The 13,954-nt window shown below is 41.7% G+C and overlaps 1 pseudogene across 1 annotated transcript; it reads left to right on the top strand.

The window, feature by feature from the left end:
* Nucleotides 1-471: 471 nt before the first annotated feature.
* LOC308489868 (small ribosomal subunit protein eS8-like) lies at nt 472-3,236 on the top strand (annotated as a pseudogene). Its single transcript has 2 exons — nt 472-480; nt 2,658-3,236. The product of its transcript is annotated as a small ribosomal subunit protein eS8-like (transcript).
* The last annotated feature ends 10,718 nt before the right edge of the window (nt 3,237-13,954 follow it).

Below are 13,954 nucleotides of genomic sequence, written 5' to 3'. Positions count from 1 at the left end.
CATGTGAAAGGCAGCTGCTCTAAGATTATCATTGGGTTTCTCTGCAGAAAACTTATAGGCAGAAGACTATCAAATAAAATATTAAAAGGGCTTAAAAATAAAACTATCAACCAACAATACTATCCGTGGCAAAACTGTCTTTCAACAATGGAGAAATAAAGACTTTCCCAGATGAAAAACCCCAAGAAGTTTCTCACTATTACACCTGCCCTAAGAAAAATGATAACAAAAGTCTTTGTAGAGGAAACAAAAGGATTCTAAACAAACAAAGCCACGACAATATAAAGCTCTCTACAAAATACAAATGTGTACACAAATATAGAAACCTGTAGTATAATAAACACAGATCACTTTTATTTCTCCTACAGAATTTAAAAAAATAAAAGCAATAAAATCTTATATCAATGTTATCATATACACCACATATAAGATACAACACGACAGCAATAATTAATGTAATTCCATACAGGGATGGATAAGGTAAGCAGTAAAGTTTTAGGAATCGACAGAGATGAAAATATAGTATTATAACTATATATAAATATAGTTATATTTATATGTATATAAATATTGTAAGTAACCCTAATTATAACCACATACAAAAAGTAAAATATCTGTTGACAGATGACAGAATTTTATATTAGAAAACCCTAAAGAATCCACATTGACAAACACTCACAAATCCAAAGAAATGTACCAAAATGCAGATAAAATAGCAACATATAAAAATGAGTTGTGTGTTTCTCAGATTTTACATGTTTGTAAATATTTCATTTTAAGATCTTTATGACAGATATACAGGAAACATAGGTCTCTTTCTGATGAGTGGTCCTTGTGTGCACTTCCCTGCTATCTGCCTGGTAAATTTGCACCTGGTACCCTCAAGACAGTCAACAGCCTCAGCATAGGCTGAAAACACACGTGTGTGAACTCATGCCCATGCCACTTTGGGAACAAGCCTGCAGTCCTCTTCAGGTCTAACCCTGTGTCACACCTGTTGTAGAGCTACTAATTGGAATTAGAAAATGCAATTGGTCACATTTCAGTGAAATCCATTTCTTTTTAGTAACATTGTGTTTACGGAAAACCAAAATGGAATCCAAAAGTTTAATGCATACTTAGCTTTTCAGCAAAAGAACCAGCTTCTTATAAACTGAGGTTTATAAGAAGGACTAAAGACACATACCAAATTTAAGTAATTTTACTTTGATACTGAAATTATACCAAGATGCTATAATCTAGTGTTGGAAATGGTGTGTCAGCCATTCATAGCTACTCAGTAAAGTGAGGACATTGTTTCTAAAGTTCTTTCAGGTGATGAAAAAAAAAGGGAATTTTTTTAAAAAGTTGATGAAATTGACTGTGAGAAGCTCTATGACATTGACATGACCGAGGTCAAACAAACAGCCTGATCAGGCCTGATGGAGAGAAGGCATATGTTCGACTGGCTCATGACTATGATGTTTTGAATGTTGGCAAAAAATTGGGATCATCTAAACTGAATCAATCCGGTTAATTCTATGTATAAAAATTTTTTACTGTAAAAATTAAATAAATAAATAAAATTGAAGAAGACACAGGATATAGATATTCTGTGTTCACGGATTGCAAGAATCAATATACTTAATACAGCCAAATTATCAAAAGTAATATACAGATTAAACACCATCCCTAACAAACTCTCAATGGCGTTTTTTCAAGAAACAGTACACAACACACTCCTGACTTCAATTTACAATGCAAAGCGTAATAAAAAAACCATGGTATTGGCACAAAAACACACAAGACTACTGGAATGGAATTGAAAACTCCAACACAAACCCACATATATAGGGGCAGATAATTTTCAACAAAGGAGCCAAAAACATACAATGGAAGAAAAGGTGCTGGGAAAATTGGAAAGCCACGTGCAAAAGAATGAAACGAGACTGCTTTCTGTCACCATCTAACAAAATTAATTCAAAATGGATCACGGACCTAAAAGTAAGACATAAAAATATCAATTATATAAAAGAAAGCATAGATACTAAATATATGGACCTTGGGTTCAGAGAAGATTTTATGAATTTGACTTCAAAGCCAAGGGAAGTAAAGGCACAAGTAAATGAATGGCACAATAACAAACTAAAAAAACCTTCTACACAGCAAAAGAAACCATCAACCAAACAGAGGCAACCAACTTTATTGGAGAAGATATTTGTAAACAATGCCTCCGATATGGGGCTAATATCCAAAACATATAAAGAACTGATACAACTTGACAACAAAAAAATCCAATTAAAAAATGGGCAGAGGACCTGAACAGACACATCTCCCAAGAAACAGAAATGGCCAAAAAATACACTCATACACTGTTGATGGGAATGTAAATTGGTAAGCCCCTACAGAAAACAGTACAGAGATTCCTAAAAAATTCAAAACAGAATCACCATACAACCCAAAAATCCCTCTTCTGGGTATCGACCCTCAAAATCTCAAAACATTTATCCATAAAGATATACGTACCCTATGTTCACTGCTGCATTATTCATAATGGCCAAGACATGGAAACAACCAAAGTGTCCTTCAATACATGACTGGATAAAGAAGATGTGGACTCTTTACAATTGGCACCGAGACGTGCACATCTCTAGAAACAACTGGCCTAAGCGCCTCAGACCAGGGACCAGAAAAAGCCTTACTACAAGAAGCAAAAATATGAGCTGGGACACCCTGCTGCCAACACTAAGATAGGCCCCCGCCACATACACACAGTCCATGTGTGTGGAAGCAAAGAGGTACATTGAGGATGGATGAGAGGAACTTCTCCTGGGGATCTGCGTGTTGTACATATGAAAAAAAAAGATTACTGACATTGTCTGCAATGCATCCAACAACGAACTTGTCTGCACCAAGACCCTCGTCAAGAACTGTATCGTGGCCACTGACAGCACACTGTACCGACAGTGTCACGAGTCCACAATTCACTACACCTGGGCCGCAAGGGAGCTACACTGACTCCTGAGGAAGAAAAGATTTTAAACAAAAAATGAAGAAATAAAATTCAGAAGAAATATGATGAAAGAAAAAAGAATGCCAAGATCAGCAGTCTTCTAGAGGAGCAGTTCCAGCAGGGCAAGCTTCTTACATGCATTGTTTCAAGACCGGGCCAGTGTGGCCAAGCAGATGGCTATTTGCTAGAGGGCAAGGACCTGGAGTTCTATCTGAGGAAAATCAAGGCCCGGAAATGTAAATAAATCATCCTCCCTCCCAGCTTAGTCCATGTAATAAACGTGTTTTGTGTTCTGGAAGAAAAAAGAAAGATGTGGTACATATTCACAATGGAATACTACTCAGCCAGAGACATACTGCCATTTGCGGAAACATGTATAGATCTTGAGATTATCATGCTAAAGGAAAGAACTTAGAGAGAAAAAAGTGAAGAACAATATGACTTGATTCATGTGGGATATACAACTGAAAGCAACAAACAAACAAATATAAACTCATGGACACGGACAATAGTTTAGTGGTTTCCAGAGGGAGAGGAAGGGGGTGTTAGAAGAGGGAAAATGGGGTCAAATATATGGTGATGAAAGGAGAACTGACTCTGGATGGGAACATAAGGTGCAATACGTAGATTATGTATTACAGAATTCTACATTGGAAAACTATGTAATTTTATTAACCAATGTTACCTCAAAATTTTAATAAAGAAAAATAATCCTGTGAGGCAAAAAAGCGTGAAATTGTTACAACATTAAGGAATTCAAGCATACAGACTTCAAATTACTAATGCTACTTCACACAAACGAAAAGGACATTTTGAAGTGAAACAGAGAATTAGATTTTCTCATTTAAGCAAGGTGCATTGCGCTATGATGACATTACTGAGTCTGTGCTTTGTAAGGTCAAGATTGAAGCCTCTATAGGATTAGAAATTATACAGCAGAACATATGACATTCGTCCCCAGTGTTCCTGGGATTTCTGAACCAACTTCCAGTATTTCCAACACGTCCATCAAAACTCAACATGATAAAAAATCGGAACTTAAACTATGGCTTCAGAGATTTCCTCAGCAATTTACACAGACATTCCCAGATCTGCAAAGCAATGGAAGAGTACCTGCATCATGCTGGCCCACAGAGTCAAAGGGGAAGACTTTGCCTTTCAGTGCCAATGTGATACGAGCAAAAGGAAAATCCTTAGAAGACAGAACAAGAGAAATAAACCTGGCATTCTCAAAACTCATTTTCATCGAAGGTCTTCTCAAATCATAATTTACGGTCTGTTTTCCTTTGTGACTTTCGGAACCTGTCACCTGTCTTCGTGCGCTTCCTTCATTCCCACATACCTGGGTGGATAGATAGTGCCTTTTTTCTCTTCAAATTCCAGTGCTTCTTCATTTCCTCTAAAAAGGTGACCAGGTCCTGTTTAAAGACTGCACGTCCTGTTGATCAGAAAAAGGAACATGTCTTGTGATGGAGATTTTCCAATTTCCAATCCAGTATTGTGCTCAAATGAGAAAAGAGGACGCTGTAGAATAGTAGAATATTCCAGAAAATGATTTCCCACAACATTGTTTTCTGATAGCACCATTACTATACTACAAAACATTTAAAGTAGTTCAGATCCTGAGTTCTACTTCGAAGTACTTCAGGAAGCCTTTCTTTCCTACACCACCAAACCCGCAATTTGTTCCTTGATAGCAAGGCTCTGGAATTCTATCATACACCGCACAAGCTTCAGGAGACATTCTACTGATGAAGGAAATACAACTGTTTTGGGGGAGTAGGACCTCTGGAAGAAAATCATCCTCACCCAGGGAGACCAGGTTCCTATAGCTCTCCAACATCACATCCATGTACAGTTTCCGCTGAGCCGGGTCCAGGCATTCCCACTCCTCCTGAGAGAATTCTATGAACACATCCCTGAAGGTCAACAGTTCCTGAAACAAGACACATTTACTGGGAGGTTATAGACAGAGTTGATACTGTGACCCAACGTGAGAACAGAGACTTCAGAGAAATGGATTTGACCTAGGAGTTGATCCTGAAATATCCAATTAGATAATTTTTGACAGTAATATTCACTAATGTGTTTTCTAACTCTGAGATAAGAGGATGACATATGATGCACCAAACCACTGTAGTAACTTTATTTTTCTGAAAGATAAATTGTAAAAATTAAGGCATTAACTAAGGTATATCTAGTTGGGAGTATTGTTATTTGTATCATAAAAGATAAAGGATGTCTATATCTCAGGTAGAGAAGTCATGGTGAGTTAGAAGAGTAAATTACTTCTCAAATCTTAATGTGCGTACCAATAGACTGGAAATTCTGTAAAAATGCAGATACTGATTCAGGACTTCTGGTGTGGGGTATGATTTTCCACATTTTTAACAACCTCACGTTTAAATAGTGATGCCAACGTCTCTAGTCCATGAACCACATTTTTAAATATCACAGAGCAGGAAAACATAGGGACGTTTTCACACAGGATGCTAAACCAAAACAATTTTAGGGAATTTACAGGTCTCGTGGAATACTAGGCATAGCAAGCACAATCTTTTTTGAAATTTTAATATATGGCGGTCAAGATGGTGGAGTACGAAAACTCTGTGCTTCCATCCTCCTACAACGACAACAGAGTTACAACTAAACTGCAGAACAACACCATTGAGAACTCCGTGAAAACGGGTTAAACTGAAGTACCACAACTAAGGATATAAAAAAAAGCCACATCATAACTGGTACAATGGAGGAGATGTATAATGGGCTGGTCCCTTAAACACACCTGGTGGTTACGAATCAGGAGGAATACCTCAGTGTGGAGGACCCCATGAGGAGAGAGGGGTCCCAGCCTCACACCAGACTTCACAGCCCAGGAATCCAGTACTGGGAAGAGAAATTCCCATAACTTCTGGCTGTGAAAAACAGTGGGGATTGTGACTGAGAGAGACAGAGGCCTGCTGAAGTCCCAGGCGGTCCTCTTAAACGGCCCGCGCGAGCACTAACTCACTGATGGACTCACTCATGCTGAGCTGAGCACTGCGGCAGCAGATTGAAAGGCGCCTGGGCCATACAGAGAGGAAACGAAATGTCTAGCTTCAGGTGAGGTCAGAAGAGCATCTGCCAGGTGCCACTGTTCCTTCGTTGAGCCCTTGCCCCATACAGAGGGCACATGGACACCACTGTTCTTAGGTTGAGACTATGGTACTTTGTTGAGCCTCCTCCAACCACACAGCCCGAAGGCATGGACAAGGGACAAGTCTGCCTCTCCATCAACCCGGCTAATACGTTCACCCCACCCTGTTGATTCCAAGACCACACCCCACCCTACCCAATGTTGGCCCACCCAAGGGGTTTCCAGTGGCTTTTCCATATAAACGGCCCCGTCACAACTTGTGCTGCAGACTTTCCTAAATTCTCTCAAAGGTCCACTTCGTATGCCCTGTATTTCCTCCTAAGTGGCCCCAAGCCCAACACTAGTGGCAGCTGGACAGTTTGTGCTTAGCCTCTCCCAAGCACCTCCAAGCCCAGCACAAACAGGAACCTTCTGCAGATCACTTTGTAGCTCTTACCACGTGGCACTGAGCTGAGCACAGGAAGCATCTGTAATTGGTCTGCACCAGAGGTCCTTCCAAAAGGCCACAGAACAAAAACACCCTGAGCCCAGCTTCACACCCCACCCGAGCACCACCCAACAAGCTGAACAAATCACACACCCAAAGCATCAACTCAGCAGGCACCAGTGGCATACTAAGGTAAAAACTATTCCATGGGGTCAGCCCCTGCACAACAGCTCACCTAGTGTAGTTCCATCCATTCCACACAGCCTTAGGGTCAATTCCTCCCACTGATGTTCCAGAGCATTCAAGACTCAGCAATAGTGGAGCACAAACTATCCACACAAGGGAAACACTTAGAGCACCAGGGTCAGATGACCAGAGAGACTATGTGACTGGTTCGAAGAGGACAACTCCTACATGAGCCCACTCTACCAACACCAGGAGACGTACCAGATCAACTAATACATAGAAACAAACACAGGAAGACAGCTAAAATAAGGAAACAAAGAAATATATCCAGATGAAATCACAGGACGAAATTCCAGAAAAAGAACTGAAAAATAAAAAAAGTAGAAAAGCTATGTACAAAAGTTCAAAACAATGGTGACAAGGATGCTCAATGAACTTACGGGAAGAGTAGATGAATTCAGTGAGAACTTTAAAAAAGAGACAGGAAACCTCAAAATGGACATAGAAAATATTAAAAAGAACAGGCCAGAAATGAACAATATAACTGAAATTAAGAATACATTAGAGAGAATCAACAGTAGACTAGAAGAAGCAGAGGAATGACTTGGCCAATTAGAAGTGAGGTTAGCAAAAAACACCCACCCAACCAGAATAGGAAAAAGAATCCAAAAAAATGAGAATAGTTTCAGGGGCCTCTGGTGCAACATCGAGAGTACCAACATTCACATCAGAGGTACCAGAAGTAGAAGAGAGACAACAAAAATTGAAATCCTATTTCAAGAAATAATGATGGAAAACTTCTCTAACGTGGAAAAGGAAACAGACATACGAGCCCAGAAAATGCAGACAGTCCCAAACAAGATGAACCCAAAGAGGCCCACACCAATACAAATAATCAAAATTACAAAGGTGAAAGACAGAGAGAATCTTACAAGCAGCAAGAGAAAAGCAGTTACTTCAAGGGAGCTCCCATAAGACTGTCAGCTGATTTCTCAACAGAACCTTTGCAGGCCAGTAGGGATTGGCATGGAATATTCAAAGTGAAGAAAAGCAAGGATCTACAACCAAGATTACTCTACAGGCAAAACTATCACTTAGAATTGAAGGACAGAAAAAGAGGTTTCCAGACAAGAGAAAGCTTCCTTTGGCAAAGGAGTTCATCACCACCAAACCAGTATTACAAGAAGTGTTACAGGGCCAGAGTGGGAGAGAAGAGGAGGAACAGGAGAACAAAGATCAAATAAATGAATAATAAAAGGATAACAACTACATACCTATAACTAATTACTTTCAATGTAAAAGAATTAACTTCTTCAATCAATAGAAATAGGGTAGCTGAATGGATAAGAAAACAAGACCCATACATATACTGCTTCCAATAGACCTACTCCACATGAAAAGACACACACATTGAAAGTAAAGGGACGGAAAAGATATTTCATTGAAATAGAAACAAACAAACAACAAAACAGCTGGGATAGCAATGTTTTTATTAGAGAAAAAGGACTTTAAACAAAGGATATAAAAAGAGACAAGGCACCAGCAATTCCACTTCTCGGTATTTATCTGAAGAAATCCTGGATGGAGAAAATGGAGAGAAGGCACTGGGACAGAGGAGAACTATTCTAACGAGGTAACCATGACCATCATTAGATGAGGAAAGAAACAAGTAGTTGAAAAAAAGCTTGCTAAGCAGAAACATCAGAAGAGAATTAAAGTTTTGCAGTTCTAAACCCACGGATTTTAGGAGGAAAAGTGGACTCAGCCTGTCACCCGGGATAGGTTTACCTGAGAAGCAGCCATTTTGTCCTCCCTCCACCTCCTTTGAGTCGTTCTCTCAGGCGATGTTAAGTTGAGGAATCATATCTGCATCTCGAGAACGTGCCTTCAGAGGCATCAGCGCAGCACCTTCATCTGCTTCATTCACAGCCACAGGCAGAAGGGCCTTGAAATGCTGAAAAGGCCACCGTCTCCTGTCCTGCAGGAGTGATGCGTGAACAATGAGCTCCACCAAACTGTTTTTTCTTTTTCTTCTTCCCATATTCTCCGCTGCAACAGACTTGCACAGATTTTACTACAGCAATGAGAATGGAGGGTCCTCTCCTGCCCCTCCCAAACCCAACAGACCAAAGCCTGCTCTCAACTCTCACAAATGTGTCCTCCAGTCCTCCTGCTAATCCTGGCTGGTCTCACCTTAGAATAGTCTGGACCATTTAATTAAAACAATGATTCTCCGTCCACACACTTGACCAACTCTGTGGGGCAGGGCGCAGGTGATGCCGTTATTTCTGAAAACTACTCACATGATCCTAATAGGAAACCAGATGGGAACCACTTGGCTCAGCACTCCTTCTGAAGCTTTAATGTGTGTGCAGTTCCCTTGGGAAGTTATGGTTCTGCAGGTCTGTAGCAGGGCCCATTAAATGCCCGTTTTAACTGGTTCCCTGGTAGTGCTGACCTTGATTCCTGTTTTCTGTGGCACTGGCCTAGATACCAGACTCAGCACTCCAGAGATCTTGGAGTAGTGTGAGGTGGTAGACTGGGAACTCATAGCTTAGGAACATTAGATTAAGTCACTGAACTAGGTTCTGTTTAAGCTCATAGGTGTTCGTACCAAGTGCTCACAGACATATCACAATATTGTTTACTAAGTACCAGTGGATGTTTCAGCATATGATAAAGAGTAGAAAGAATGCAGAGCTTACAAGGTTTTTCTCACAAAATATGGTGAATGTTTAAACAAAAAATATCTCTTATGGTAAAACACATATTGCCATCAATCCCCCTTGAAATACTCCCCCTCGCTTCAAACACACTTATCCCATAGTTCTTGCCACTTTCTGAAGCACTTCTGGAAGGTCTCCTTCCTGAGTGTCTTTACTTCATCCTCTATCATGACAAAACTGTTTCACAAATTGCTTCTGGTATGGCAATTTCTGTCAAATAAAAACGATACGGTGTGTCCTCCTCCACCTGATTCACCAAATCTGGCAACGGGTTTTTCTTAGTTTAAACCTTCACTGTATGTTTTGGACTCACGTCCTACAAGCTAAACTAGACACCATATATTTAAACAGGAAAACAATTTGGGATTTTTAAAAATCTAATGACTTCTACAAAGTTTTAAAAACAATTTAGACTGCTTCATATTTAGAAAAGAATGGTAAGAGCTGGTTATGAGATGCCATCAAAGTTTATTTCAGAAGTCAATGATTCTTTACAAAAAGCAGAAATCCAATAGACTAGAATTTAACTAAATATGCTTTCTTAAAAAAACAATGAATTAAATGGAAAAGAGGTACGAGGAAAAAAGTAAATCCATTGAATAGGAAAAAAGAACACAACCTTTTAAATAATCCTTGAAAACGCAGCAGGTAGGGACAGACTGAGTCATTTTTTTGTCCCAGTTCACCTCACTTATGCCATCCCAGGAAATGAGAACAGACCCAGAAGTGACAGAGACAAGTCTCTCCCACATAGCTTAATAAGGGTAGCAAATGAAAGCAATTTGCTCATACAAATAATTATAAAATGCACAAAACTCAGAAAGTTTTGCAATTCTCATTTTTATCCGTATCACTGAGTGAATTTTAATTTAAATAGATATAAAACCACAAGCAATATATCACAACTTAATCATCTCCACCCGATCAACTCTCCACTCTTCCTGACCTGGGTTACCCTTCTTCCTCCACTACCGTGTATTTCTGATTATCAATCTGTTTATGTCTCCCTTGCCTGTTTCTCTCAACTGTTGTCCTTTCCAGTTTCCCCCTCTCCTCCCCTGCCCTGTCTTCCTTTTTCTCTATTCCTTTCCCTACACCTGTCCCAAGAAACTCTTGAAACCTATTGTACCTTCAGTTGCACTTCTCTCTCTTCCTTCTGATTGCTCTCCATCACCATCATTTCTGGTTCTTTCTTCCCCCATGCCTTTGTCCTGTCTGGTCGGGGATACTTCTTTCCTCTTACAAGGCCTCTGCCCGAGCTCACTGGCACCCCCAGCTGGCTAAGCTCTCAGTGCTGTTTCTCTCTCTACTCTGCATCCCTCTCTGTTGCAGCATTTGCCTCCCAGACCACTTTTTCCCCTAATTACTCTCTTCACCGAAACTGCCTATCCTTTGTTGTCCCCACTTCTGCTGACCAAGGGACCCTCTCCCTTAGTCAGGTTCTGACCAAGTCCCTTGACAGATTCTGCTCTCTGTCAGATCTCTGGATGGCCTCCCTTTTCCCTTACCTATTTTTCTTTTGTCTTCTTTCTTGAGGAGGCATGGAAGGGGGGTGAGGGCGGGGAGTGGGGCAGATTATAATGGTGGCATCTTATCTTCTATTAATATTTTGAGATTTAGAGCTCTGGTATGATTCGACTTAACAAGTGTAATTTAGCTTGGGACTTTTTGAAAGCTTTCTTTTCTTTCTTTTCGTCGCCTCCTTTCTGGCAAACCTTAATGAGTGTTTGCAGTACCGGTACCTTTACTATGCAGTTGCAATGGTTCTGTTTACTTCCGCCAGGCAGTCCCTGTGACTTGGCAGAGGTTTTGCTGTCTGGGATCCACCCTTGGCTCCCACTTAAGTCTACATTCACATATGCAAAGTTGCAATAACCAATCTCACCAATTTAAGCTTCCCCCACCCCAACGGACAAAACCAACCTGAATACAAAAGTCCACTACAGACAACAGCAATTTACATCCTGCTGAAAAAACAGAAAAAGGCAGATGAAACTGACGCAGTGGTTTCCGGCAGCCTCTGCCTTCTGTTTGTACCTGTCCCGTGAATTCTTCCCCCAACGACGCGAGCAGCCACAACACGCTTCCCGGGTATCGGGGCTCCTATTAAATGGGGAGCTAGGGAGGGGGTCTCAGGAGCGCAGAAGCGACGGCGTCCGCGGAATCCCAGGCCAGGGCGGAATCCCGGTCTCTGCGGAGCGAGTGGGAAGCGGAGGGGGGGGCACAAAGGGTTTGAGTCCATCTCCCAAGTCTTACATGGCGCAGGGCGGGAAGGCTGGCCAATGGAGGGTTCTAAGCACGAAAACGCGGCAGGCGTGGTCTAATGGTCCCAGAGCAGAAGGACACAGGCCAGGCGGCCTCAGAAAGATTTTCACCGGAAACGCAAGGGCCCCAACTCGCGGCTGCAGAGAAGCGGTCAGGCTCGGACCTCTCACCAAAGGCGGTGACTCACCGGTTCCGGGCGCGGGTGTGGAAATGTCGAGGGGTGTGGGGATTTCAACTTCCCTAGCGACCGCCAAGCTTCCCGTGTGGACGACTGCGGACTGAGACGCTCACGTTTAAACCAGAAAGACCGAAAGTCACGGACGCCGCCGCGACAGCCACTCGGCCACACGCGCTTCCGGGTCTACGGGAAAACGTGCTGAGGCGCCGGGAAAAGATGGAGCGCAGGGGGCCTGGGCGGAGCACTTTGCGCGATGGGCGGGCGGTGAACGGTGGCGAGAGCAGGAAAGAGACCGCGGCAGGGCGGGCAGGGCCCGAGCTGGGCGGGAGGAGGCGGTTCCTGGGGCGGGGCTAATAAATCGGGAGCCGGACGGCCTGGGGGGCGGGGCAGCAAGGGAGCGGAGCCTGGGCTCCCTGCTGTCCGGCTCTGAGGGTGCTGCTGTGCTCCTGGTTTTGAGTCCGTTGAACGTTTCGTGTCCATTGAAGCTGGGCTGTTCTCGCCTATTTTAAGTCGATGGTTAAAATTGTAACAGTTTAAAATACAAGCTTAGAGTTGTGTGGGTCGTTTAAGTGGAAAACGGAGATGTCTGTGTTTTAATAGGTTGAAAACGGTGTAGACAAAACTTTTTGCAAAAGTGTTGACTCGTGCCTCCCAGGAAAGGGGACTTTCGTGTGGAGTCGATGTGGGACAGGGTTGGATCCAGCAAAGTCTCCTGTAATTCGAATTTAACTCAAGCAATTTAATGAAGAAACGAGTGCAGTTGTCTGTGTAAAGAATGCAAATTTGAATGTGAAATTCAACACTAGCCCAGGCATTGAAGGGCACCAACTATTCCATTAAAAAAAAGTAATAACTTTCAAAAAGTAGATTTAAATTGCCTTGTTCTTTATACTTTTCATTCCACTCGTGAGGTAAATGATAAACGCAGAAACCTTCAAGATGAAGTTCTGTGACATTATTCGTCAAAAATTTTTAATACATTTTCCAAATCGCTTTAAATTTATCCAGGGGTAACAAGAAAGACCGTTTTTATATAAATGATTTTTATATTTTAAATGTTTTGTCTTCTACTTCTGATGTTCTGTCAGGTGTGGACAATAAATCCTGTGTATACTTCTTAGAAAACAACTAATTTTGCTTTCACCTGAGAATACTTTTGCAATATTTCTAGAGGCATTTGATAGAGAAGTCTATTCTCTTCTCTATCAGCCCTAACAAAAGCAAAGCTAGATTATCAAATGTCCAAATCTCTCCTTTATACTTTCAACGATCTTTAAGAAAATATCCATGCCTTAATATCCACCATGAAATCTGTGTCTCTCAAATCCCTCCATGTGGAAGACCACACTTCAGTAAGAATTTTTTGAGATAAGAGCATTGTGAGAGCCTTTTTCACGTATTAACTGTAGGTTTCGCTGCTATATACATTTATGATGTTATGTTCACTGCTATGTACATTTATGATGTACATTTATGATGACACCAGATTGAAGCATTAGTTCTAACCTTTCTATGTTCATTACATTTGAATGAAGACACGGGGGACCTTTTCATTTTTTTGCTCTTGGAAAGAATGCTGCAGTGGCTGCCTCTGAGCAGGTCGACTTCTCTGCACAAGTTGAGGGTTCCTCTGGGTTGGGCAACTTGAAGTGTGACTACTGTGTCAAAGACAGTACCGTTCATGTTTTGATAGATTCTGGCAAGATACCCTTCCCCGAAGCTGCACACATACCCTTCCAACCAATAACATGTGAGTTTTCCCAAGATTTAACCACAACTTGATCCCATATACTTTATGTATTTTGAAAATCTGTGTGGGGACAGAGTCAAGAGTGCAGTTTCCAGGCTCTCAGCCTCACGTGGAATGGTGCTGGCTCAGGTAGTAAATGGCCATCAACTGTGATTGGATGGATGGCCATCAGCTGTGGCTAGTTGGCCGGCAGCTGGGACCAGTGAGTCATTGGCCACTAATATAACTGCCATGGCTACGCTAGCAGAAAATGGGGGCTAGCAAGAAGACGGTGACTGGCAAGCGCGGATTGCA

This window comes from Rhinolophus hipposideros (assembly GCF_964194185.1).
Source record: "Rhinolophus hipposideros genome assembly, chromosome: 21".
NCBI lineage: Eukaryota > Metazoa > Chordata > Mammalia > Chiroptera > Rhinolophidae > Rhinolophus > Rhinolophus hipposideros.
Note: the sequence above shows the minus strand (reverse complement) of the source record. Positions and strands in the feature narration are given on the sequence as shown.